The sequence below is a fragment of the Vanellus vanellus genome (assembly GCF_965231255.1).
Source record: "Vanellus vanellus genome assembly, chromosome: 9".
NCBI classification, from domain to species: Eukaryota; Metazoa; Chordata; class Aves; order Charadriiformes; family Charadriidae; genus Vanellus; species Vanellus vanellus.
The window spans coordinates 15,112,129-15,123,316 of NC_138914.1; positions in this window are offsets into that span (position 1 = coordinate 15,112,129).

Sequence of the window (11,188 nt, forward strand, 5' to 3'; positions counted from 1 at the left end):
TGAACAGACACCCTTATCGAAGGGCTGCAGCGGCTTTTCATCTCATCCCTGAGATTGGCCCCACTATTTGACTTGACTTAAAGGCCAACATTTAAGACAATTTTTCAAACCTTGCTCTGGAGGGAGCGCAGCTTTGGGGCTTTTGATTTCAAGTATGAAAATGTAATTACGGATAATGATGCCTCTTGCTGCAGCACAAGCAAGAAGCCTTTCTGTGTTTCACGGCTGGTCCCTGTGTCCTAGAGTAAAAGAGGGTTTCTGCTTTCATTACGAAACCTATTTGTATTTCAGCCCGAGAGGCCGCCTCTTCTGGGAGCTCTCTAGCGGCCAGCAGTCTCTCCTGCATCTGGTGTTACTTAGCCAGCAATTTTTCTTCTGCATTGCCCGGGGGCCAGAAGTACTCCCCCAAATGCAAAACACGGGTTAAAATTGTTTGGAGAATAAAACTCTGTTAGAACGTTTTATTGGAGTCCAGGGAAATTACTTTTAAAATACATACATATAATATTAGCAGCCATAATATACTTTTTAAAAGTCCACTGTAAAAGTAATGATGTTTCAGAACGGAGCCAGCGTTTCAAACCCATCTGTATGGAGATCACATCAGACGCACGTTTCGCCTTTCCGTGGTGCAAAAGAAAATACGTTGCTAAACGTACTTACCTTTAGCTAATATGTTTGCTATACTTGGATAATTGGGTTGTGTACTTGCTAGAACTCAGAAAGCTTTACTTTCACAGAAAGCTCAAATTGGGGGAAGTTTATTAATAAATACAGGCTTCTCGGCTTGTATCAAAGCCACCCTCCTCAGTGCTTACTGGGTTCTGTTGCTACGATGCTTAAACCCACTGGTACATTTAAATTATTATAAGGTGACAAATTAATCTAGGAAATTAATAGGGAAGGCGGGACCTGGCCCAGCAGCCATCTCACAGCATTACATCGCAAACCTTTAAGCTCACCTGGTTGACATCAACCATCCCTCTTCCCCTGCGGTTAGGTGAGGGATGGAGGTGCCAGTGGCCAGGGAGGACCTGCGCCGGCCACCCTGCGGGACCCTGCTCTCCACCCAGCACTGGCACAAGGCAGCTCCAGCGTCTGGGCCACCCCAGCCTGAGCCCTTGCTGATGTTAATTAAGCAGTTGCATTAAGTGCTAGTGGCTCCTCAGCTGAAAACAGAGAGAATGGGTTACCTCCACATGCATTTCTCGTGAGCGGAAGCGAGGGCTCCTATTTTTCACCTCCCCACGAGGAGGAGCCCAGTGGGCTGTGGGCACTTGGCTGAGGCGGTTTAAGGAGGTGTGATCACAGCCGATTTGGACCCTGCCCAGGGTACAGTAGGTCCAAGCACATCATATATTGCTTTTGCTTATGGTTTCCTGCCCTTGATGGCATTTTCTGGGGGGAAACAGGAGCTCTAGAGGGCTGTTCCCATCTGCAGAAAGATGCCATCGTCGGGGGTACAGAGCCCGGCGGTGCGGTGGGCATCTGCTGGCATGCACACCCTAAAGCTAGTCTGAGATTTCCACACCATCTTAAAAAAAAGGGGGGTGAAAAAAAATTAATTGTAAGAACAGAACAATGCAATCTGAGCAAACAACACTAATGGATTTTTTCCCCCTCATTTCTTAAGCCATCTCCTATGTTTATAAATCAAAAAGAAACATCCAGAAGTTCCTAGTTTGAGATCTCATTTCCTTGTTGATCAGGGACACCCTGAACACTTCTCGTTCCCTGTTTTCAGATGTTGCCTTCTCACAGAAATTATCATCTAAAGCATCACCTTTTTGTTAAAAATACACCTTTTCATTAAAAAAAAGATATGTTGGTTTTTCATTCTTATTGTAGCTCTAAGTTTTTTTGTTTTGTTTTGTTTTGTTTTTTATATGGGAACAAGCATTTTTCTAAACTCAAAGAAGCCCTTCTCAGAAGGGGTGGAGATATGAAATATTTCTAAGATGCAGTTTTCTTTGATTTCCAAAGAATTTGCTTCAAGTGCTAGAAAACTGTGAAAAATAATCCCAGTGAGAGAGGAGTACAAGAGAGCCAGGTTCTTCCTAAGCCTCTGAGACCCTTTCAAGTTGGTCTGAAAACCTCATTGTTAATCAAAATAATTGCATGAGAACCAATCAGGAAATCCTGAAACACTCAAAATGAAAACTTGTCATTACAAATTCACCATCGTGGCTAAAAACCAGATTATCTCTGTCAAAAGCTGTGGGAAAGTTTGCTTTGTAGCAGTAGGGGCAGAAATAAATATTTGCCCAATCTGTTTTGTTTATCCTAAAAACATACATACATGTGCAGCGCTTCAATTAAACGTTATTTTCTTTTCCCTGACGTGCACATCATTCGCACTGCCCATGCGAGGAGCTTTTAAAGCACCTCTCCCAGGAGCCAGGCCATGGCTCGACGCCAGCGAGTTACTCGGAGAGTGACGCCACGGCGGGGCAGGTTGGACTGCTTTGAATTTTAAGCCTCATTTCTTCAGTCTCACCTCTGAGTCCGTTTAAAGGTAGCTGACCCCTTGCTGTAATTTAAAGCAGACGCACAAAGTGCCACTGAAAACATACCCGTGCCTGTGTTGCTATTTTTGCCGGTAAACGCCCGGCGCATCCGTGCGGCCGAGGCCAGTGCTTGCTGGGGAGCAGGTGAAGGGGTTCGGGTGCGGACAGTGTGTGTTTCGCCAAGACGACGTGCAGATTCCCCAAATTACAGTATTTAAACCATTTAAGAAATTGCATATTTTCTCCAGGAAGAGTGGTGTTGGGGATGGCTGAGTCGGTGGAAGAGCTCGACCCTGTGCGAGGACCGGGAGCGGGGACCTCCTCTGCAACTAGTGCCAGGGAGCATCCCCGGCACCCGGTGATGCCAAGGCACCCAGCACCACGTGGCCGCCCCACACTGCCCCTTGCCACCCCGACCACCGCCGGCACCGCCAGCTCATCTCCCGCGGATCCTCTTCCCTGCTAACAGGGTCCCTGAGGGCTTCTCCCGAGGGGTCCTTCCCTCCCTGAGGGTTCAACATTTTCACCAATTTCAAGCCAAGTGACAGCTCGAGCTAGGGCCCAGCTTGCTCAGGGACACCACGCTAAAACAAGCAGGTCGAAACACAGCCGTTTACAGCCCTGCAGTGGTCACGAGCCTCTCCTGTACGTACCTGGAGAACAGAGCCCTCTGCACCCACCGCAGCTTTTGGGGGACACGGTCAGAGTTACGGAGGCGAAAGGTCTCCAGTCTGGGCTCTCTTCTGTAACAGCTGTTCGCGAGGTTAATGGTGCGCTTTGTTTTGAAAAGAAGATCCATGCTTATAAACCATGTCATTTAAAAATGTAGTTGTTTAAAAAAAAAAATCAGAAAAATAAAAGGAGAAACAATTCCATCCCAGTGGTGCAATCCTCCTGGCCCCGCTCCCCTGTGGCAGCAATGTTCAAACAGGTGAAGGGGAGAGGAAAACAAGGGCTGGAAAAAGAACGAATGGTCGCCACATTTAAAAACACCTGCTGGAAGTGACCGCAGCAGAAAATAGTTCAGAACATTTTGGGAAATACACAGATGATGCCCATAACCCACCACTGATCCTAAGGGAGATAGGGGTCTCCAGGCGCTTCACCTCGGGACCCCACCGGAGCATCCGCTGATCCCGCTGGCATCACATGAAAGTGCAACAATCCTCTGTGAGGTACAAAGTTCCTTTCAAAATCTCTTCTTGCCTGAAACAATTCGCAGCTAAACAAAAGTACAGCTTATTTTGTCCAGATTTAGCAAGTCTTGGCTCTTTGTCATCTCGGGAGATCGGGGTCCTGGTGCTTCTCCCACTCGAGTCACCAGGAACGCTGCCACAGGCTCCAGACGGCAACCGGGCCCTGTCCTACGTGCTTATCTGTCGAGCTGACACCTTTTAATTTCCTAGCACCTATCGTAACAGGACATTTTGCATTGCTACGAGCAGGGAGGGACAGACGGCAGGTTTCTGCTGCAGCACAGGCAGGCGACGACGCTCAGGCCCGACTGCTGTGGGTCCCCCCCAGCTCAAACCCCGCACCCGCTGCTGGGACCCCTGCGGTGGGGGCTGAGCCGGGGGGCACCTGGGATACCCCCAGCCCTGGACCTGTGGCTGGGGTTTCTCCTCCCTGGCCGTGGGGCAGCACCACAGGCATGAATCATGTTTTCGGAATGAGAAATTCTGTCATTTTGCTCCCGCTCTCCCTCCTGGCCCTCCCAGCGTGGCTAAGGGCTGGCTCACCCCAAAGTGCTGTGGCCGGGACCAACCCGCCCCGTGCCAGCGCACGAGTTTGCACATAAGCACCATCGCTTCTATGCGAGGAAGACCCAATGCTCTGAGTAAGAAGCGGTGGCAGCTCCAGGCTAGTTCCCTGCATGGTTGAATTTAATTTTCATCCTGTTTCTGTAGGATGTAGCAGTGAATTTTTGTAAAACCATAGAAGCATCCCCTCGCAGGACCATCGCTTCTGGTGTCAGCCACCAGGAGCACTTCCAGCCACCCACCCTGCTGTGCTGCGGCACCGCACCGGCACCATGCACCGTTGCCGTGGCTAGTGACCCATCAAAGCCAACTGGCCACCCTGACCAGCTGTTTATGCCTCCATGTACACACAGATGGGTCTGCCCCAGGGGAAGAGGCAGAGGGGGCACACGACCAGCGGCAGGCACCTCCTTCCCACCCCTTGGAAGAAATGGAGAAACCCAAGGGGAGCCACAGACACCTTCAGGGAGGAAGAGAAACCAACGGGGAGCTGTGCCGGGAAGGAAAGAGGCTGAGGAGCAGGATTACAGATCAAAAACATGTGCAGTGTAATTAATCTAGATTTAGTTTTTATTTTATAGCATTAACAGCCCGCAGTCACAGCGTGCAGCGATCTGGTCCTGCGGGTTCCCATCCTGCGCAGGGCTGGGCCGGATCGCCCGGCGCTGGGAGAGCTCCAAGCACAGCGTCAGCGCGCAGGAAGCGGCGCTGGTGACTCACCGCCTGCATGCTTGCTTGGAGACTAATGAACTAATACCCAGCACTCTGGCCCTTTCCACGGCCCCCCTTCCATTAATCTTCTGGTTAAAAAGCGCAGCAGTCACTCGAGGGGGAAAAATTCCCACAGAGCAGGAGGATCTGTGCCGGCCGCCCCCCTGCGCCGATCTCCTCGGCAGCCCTCGCGGAGCCAAACGTCCGACTGCTGTGACCCGGCAGCCACACTCGGGAGCCACTGGGATTTATGGCTCTTCCTCCCGACTGCCCTCGGAGGCTGGGTCTCCCACAACGCACGCCGGGTGATGGGGGTTCGGCTGCAATTCGTGTCTCGGGGATGAAATGCAGAAGCAGGGTCTTGCCCTGGTGTCCGGCAGCTCACGATGGCATCTTTGCTCCCATGAAAGATTCATCTTAGCACTTCTAGGCAGATTCCACGTTCTGCAATAGCAAGTTGCCTATCTGACGTGCTCGTAGCCTCCCTCGCCACCCTCCTGGCCTCCCCCATACAAAACCTGGAGATTTGGGGTTTTGCTTTCCCTAGATTAGAAGTTGCTGCATGCTGTCCCATCACCAACATGTACTGCCCCTAAGGGGCCCATGTACCTGTTGTGTCTGGAGCAATAATAGAGCTTTTCCAGCCTCAAAGAAAAAAAAAAAAAAAAAAAAAAAAAAAAAAAAGCGCACAGTTAAAAATCGGTTCTTTAAACTCTGAGATACAAGAGCCGGAATCGCAGGAAAACCTAAGATCTTGGACACAGGCTCCACTGGTGAAGAACATGCGACTGAATTTGATCTGTGCTTCCCTTTTCATCCAGGAGAGACTGTATTTAACATCGTATTGTCACATGGAAAGCTCCTAAATCATTCTAGGGATGGCAGAGACCTGCAGCCACAGCCTTTGCCCCAGAGGCTTTGCAGCCTTGGGGAATGGGACAACCAGTGCAACCAGGGACTGGGGGTCCAGTTACCACACAGCTACTTTACTCCATCCTTTGACTTTATTTTATATTCGTATTTCTTCAATATAATAGAATACAACTTATTTTACATAATGTATACAAACTATATCACAATGCTTTACAGAGGAAAGCATGAATTACATGGTAAAAACTGGGAGAACAACGATGAGGTCCTCTGCACTGCCAAGCCCCCCGTTTTCTCCCTATTCGGTGACCTCCCAGGACACCCTCAATCTTCTGGAAAACTCCCAACTGACTAATTACTGGCCCCAAGGTGAACTCGTCCTGTCACCAACACGCTCTGTCCTCGCTGCCCGCCCCACCGCCAGCCTGAGAGCTCGTAGCATTTAACCTCCCCTTGTTCTTATCTCTATTTTTTTCCACAAACCATAAAAAGCAGCCCTCTTTCTTTTAAGCAACATAATTATTCCCCAAAACAATTACTGCGAACTCAGGGAAAAAAAAGCCCCATCTCATTCTTTTCTCCGAGGATGAGCTATTTGTTGCATAGCACATGGGTGGCCCCAGATAAACCACAGGGTTTGGCAATGCCGTTCGCTGCGTTTATGAAAGCAGTAAATCCATCACAGCTCCACAACGACAGAGCCGGGGCAGGATGCGGACCTGTCTCCTCTGATAGTCTCTTTTTGTAGCTGCTTTGTGAACACAGCTACAAATGGGACGTTGTAAGTGACGTTAGCCCGACGACTGCCCGGTCTCCAAGACCCAGCAATGAGAGTACCGACAAGGGGAAAAGAGAAGGTTTTGGAGGCTGGGAGAGAGCAGGGCGGTGGACAGCAGAAGCTGCCAGGGGTCGCACACACACAACGGGGAGATTACGAGGACAGACAGAGGGAGACTGGCCTGACTGCCAGAAGAAAAGTTTTCAGATGGATCCCCAAAGCGATCCCTGTAGGAACCCTGAACGAAACACACGCACCTATGTAAATACACACACATGTAGCAACCAAAGGAAGGTACCAGCTATGGCTTCCCCCAACGCCTGCCTTACTGCAGAACATCCCGTTGTGAACGGGGCGCTATTTTAACAAATATTTTTAATGAGTAATAAGAATAATAAACCACCCATTTTCCATTCTCTAATCTAATGGAATAAATGTATAAGTTCAGAGCATCTGTACAACAACGTCATGTCCAGAAACTTCTCCAAATATGGAAAGATCAGGATCCCTTCCTGAAAGAGCAAAATCGAACACGCCCATGGCAGAACTGATGACAATGGGCAGAAAAAGAGCAAAGGCAGGCGTGGAGGAATAAGTTTCTCTACAACACTTAAATTAGAAACATAGGCCAAATATACATTGGATGGGTAGGGAAAAAAAACGGTTAGTGGACAAGAAACCAGAGAGTTTTCCTAACTTCAGAGTCTACTTCCCCTCCTAATCCCTTTCATTCCAGTTCCACATCAATGAATCAGACTTTGACCTAAAACTTTGCAGCAGGAGAATTAGCCAAATGCTTGAATTAAATATTGCTTATAAGAGCTTATTTCCTTTTCGTAACAGCAAACTTTCCAACTGGGAAAAGCGTTTGAGGCCCACACGCTTTCTAAGGTTGTAGAAATAGAAGTCTCTCTCTCTTGTACCCCATCCCTCATAATCTGGAAAAGATACAGCCTTACACATCGAATTCTTTTCCAGGAGAAACTCAGCAGGATATTTGCTTAACCAGGAGGAATTCTCTACATCTAAACAATCCTTGAATGATCTCTTTATTTTTGACCACGTTTCCTGTAGCCCTTGAAACCACTTCAAGTACGACGGGTCTCTGCTGACCCTGGCGGCTGGAATTCCTCCTGACCAGGACCCGGAGCATCTGCTGCGGCTCTCCTGGGCCCAGCAGCCAAGGGACAAACCTACCTCAGCTTGACTGCAAGGTCAAATGCTACCGAGAGGTCATTCCAGTAGAAAAAAAAAAAAAAAAATTAATAAAAAAAATCTCAGCCCCTGCCTGCATAACTGCACTTACCAAGAAACCTCCAAAACAACTCAACCAAAAAAACCTATGTTCCTCTCAATATTATAATATATTCATATTATATAGTTATAATCTCTGGAGCAGACCAGCCGTGGCTCATTGAGTGCACACAAATTAAGCCCACACAATGGCCTCATGAACAAAATAAATGCATTGGCACATTACACGTGGCCACCCTGGCAGAGGTAGGTGAACTAGGGCTTACAATGCTTTCAAGAGCAGACTTGAGGGACAGGAGTGGGTCCTGCCCAACTAATTTTGCTTTTAATCAATAGAGGTACATGAGCTGTTATCTCTATTTAAATGTGGACGTGACGCACAACTGACAAAGGTGGTAACTGTAATCTCAAATACTAAACTAGCAAAGTGTTTGTTAAATAAGTACTGGCTAGTCCATACAAAGCTTGTCTTCCAGAGAAGGTTAGGACTATGATTAAAAAACATTTAAAGCCTTAAATAGGACTTTGGTGACTGCATTATGGTCTCATTTTCTTAGTCCATCAGTCACCACACTTGGCGCAGCTTATGAGCAGCAGCCATTTCTCAGACCATGGAAAGCAGGTTGTATATTCCCTACAAGCAAGCAGACGACCATCACGTTCAACTAATGATGGAAACTGCCTGTGGAAAATATCATCATTTAAGTTTCTATATCGGTGGCACAACTGGAATATCTAAGTAATGGCATGAGTGCTCTCTTGGACTAGTTTTAAGATTACCGCATAAAAGGAAATGCTTTGAAGCTCTGGCAAAAACGAGAACTGGAACTCGTGGCTTTATATCCTGCTGGGTCTTTCAGGGGCCATAGGCGTATATTTAGAGCAGCAATTAGGTCAATTTTTTCTGTTGTTCTCAAGAAGTGTTGCTGTGTTTCTTGGGAATTATTCCTTAACAAGAGAGAAAAAGGAGGCAGCTCCCCCTATTTCGATGGTGGCTTTACGTGATGCTCTGCAAATGCATAAGGACAGGCTCAAGGAGCACATGTAGCCCAGGGCACACTACTACAAAGAAGCACGTGCCGACAAACCTGCAAGCACTGCGGACTTGAAGTGAGCCCATTGCTGTGGTCTGTGTAGATGCAAAGACATCCTCCTGCCCTCTCCACCACGAAGGTGTGCTCCAGCCATGGGGAAGATGCCCTGCAGACCTCGTCCAGTGAGCTTTGCTGAACCTCTGCCTGGGGCCTTACGTTCTTGCAGGAATATGAGGCCACGATTCAAGGCAAGATCACAACACAAACCTTCCTAAACTACCCCGATGCAGATGGTACTCTAGCACACAGGATCAATTCCCACCTGCCACATCCTGCTGCCTCCATAAAGCAGTTAAGACACATATGGCAAACTTCATACACAAGTTATTTTGGTGGGTAAACAACAACTAGTGGACAAGACACACACAAAAAAGGCAAAAAATTAAGAGTTTAGTACAGCACCAGTTAGCTTAGAATATTCTTTTTGCTTTACCCCCCCTTGATTCAATTGGATCAGTACTTTTTAATACAGTTTTTATCATGAAGACATTACTCAATTCTGCACCCCGATTCCTGTTCTAGATGTGCAAATGGAGATGTGTCGAGCTTTGAAGGACACAGACGATCCTACTAAATAGCCCTCCTTCAGAAAGTGCTATATGTAGATATAAGGACCACTGAAATAGTCCGGAAAACCCAGACTGTAGCCTAAGGCAGTGATGCTTCAAACATGTGCTGAAGCCCATAAAAATAAGTTAAAGGCTGTGCTGACAGACAGGATGAAGGGAAAATCTGTTTCTGGGATTAGTAGTTACAAAAGGTCTTCCAGATTCTGGAGTAATCACAGGATGAGATTTCCAGATGGCTAACCAGGATCTCAGTGAGACCAGGGAAGAGACACACATCCCTGAAGTTACCAGGGCATAGCAAATCTTCTAGATAAATGGTATCTCAAGTGTACTCCTGAGAATCATTACATGCAGGTGGCACCCAAAATCTTCCCAACACAAGGGCCAGCCTCTCCAAAACTGGTCAAAATCTCCTCACCTTCCTGGAAGCAGGAGTGAAAACTGCTTCTTGCCCTACCTGCCAGCCAGGACACCAGCCTGTGGCGCTGGGCAGACCCACGCCAATGGAGGGGCACACCGAGCCCTTTGGGGAGGATCTGCTTGGGGCACTGCTGTAAGACAGACAAACCTGGACCCAGCTAGGAGCAGACGTGTTTCTGAGATGCCCCAAAACATCTCACTTCTGCCCCCAACCCAGCTGGGCTCATCTGCTTTTATAAATGCTGCTGTTTTGGGATGAGGGTGAAGACACTTGACAAGCTCAAAATAAGGCATTAAGTGCCATCAGGGAGTTACCCCTCCCACAGGGAGCTGAAAAGACAGAACATCTTCAGATGTGGTCTTCCTCAGGTTTTAGCATGAGACTTGGGCATTAGAGCACACGAAACATGGTGGGAGTCATGACAAGCAAGTTGGTGGCCTCCTCCAAACCACCTCAGCAGCACTGGGGCCCTTCACGGGGCCAGGCACCAGGCTGATGGGTCAGTCCCCAAGCGCCTCCCCTGCTCTGGCTGACAGGTTGGCAGCACTGCGAGCGGCAGCGGGAAGAGGCAACAGCCAGATGAGAGAAATCAGGAATCTGACCCAAACGTTTGCTGAGCCAGCCCTGGGTTAAAGCAGGGAGAAGAGGCAACAGCCACTAAACAAGAAAAGTTTGGGACACGCTGTTTTGGCACTAGAATAATGCAACATTTGTCATCTTTTACCAAGGAAAGAATTCAGAGAGGACAGCAGGTACGCGGGCTTAGGACACAGGTGGAGGATGAGGACCATGGCACCCCCCAGTTGTGCGTCAGCACCGTTACACACCACTGCTTCTCTCGCGGACAGGGCTCCGGCTCCTCACTGACAGCATCGAGCAAAGTCCTGTGTCGAGGAGGGAAGGGCCCCCAGGCTTGGGCAGAGAGGATGGCAGAAGAGCTTTCTCCTAAGCTTCAGGAAAGTAGAGAGGTAAAGGCAGGGGCTTAGGGATGACTGAGCCTGACTCCAGGCTCTGCTGGCTCCGTCCTCCCCTGTAACACTGGCCCTTCACATGGCATGAGGTCAGGTTTGAAAACAAACTCACTGAAAACAATCACTAATGCTTGCTAAACACTATTCCTTTTTTTTAAAAAAAAACAAAACCAAAAAACAAACCAACCAACCCAAACAACTTTCAGCCTTCTGTCCTTGCATGACTAGCACAGGTGAAGTTGTGTACTGACAG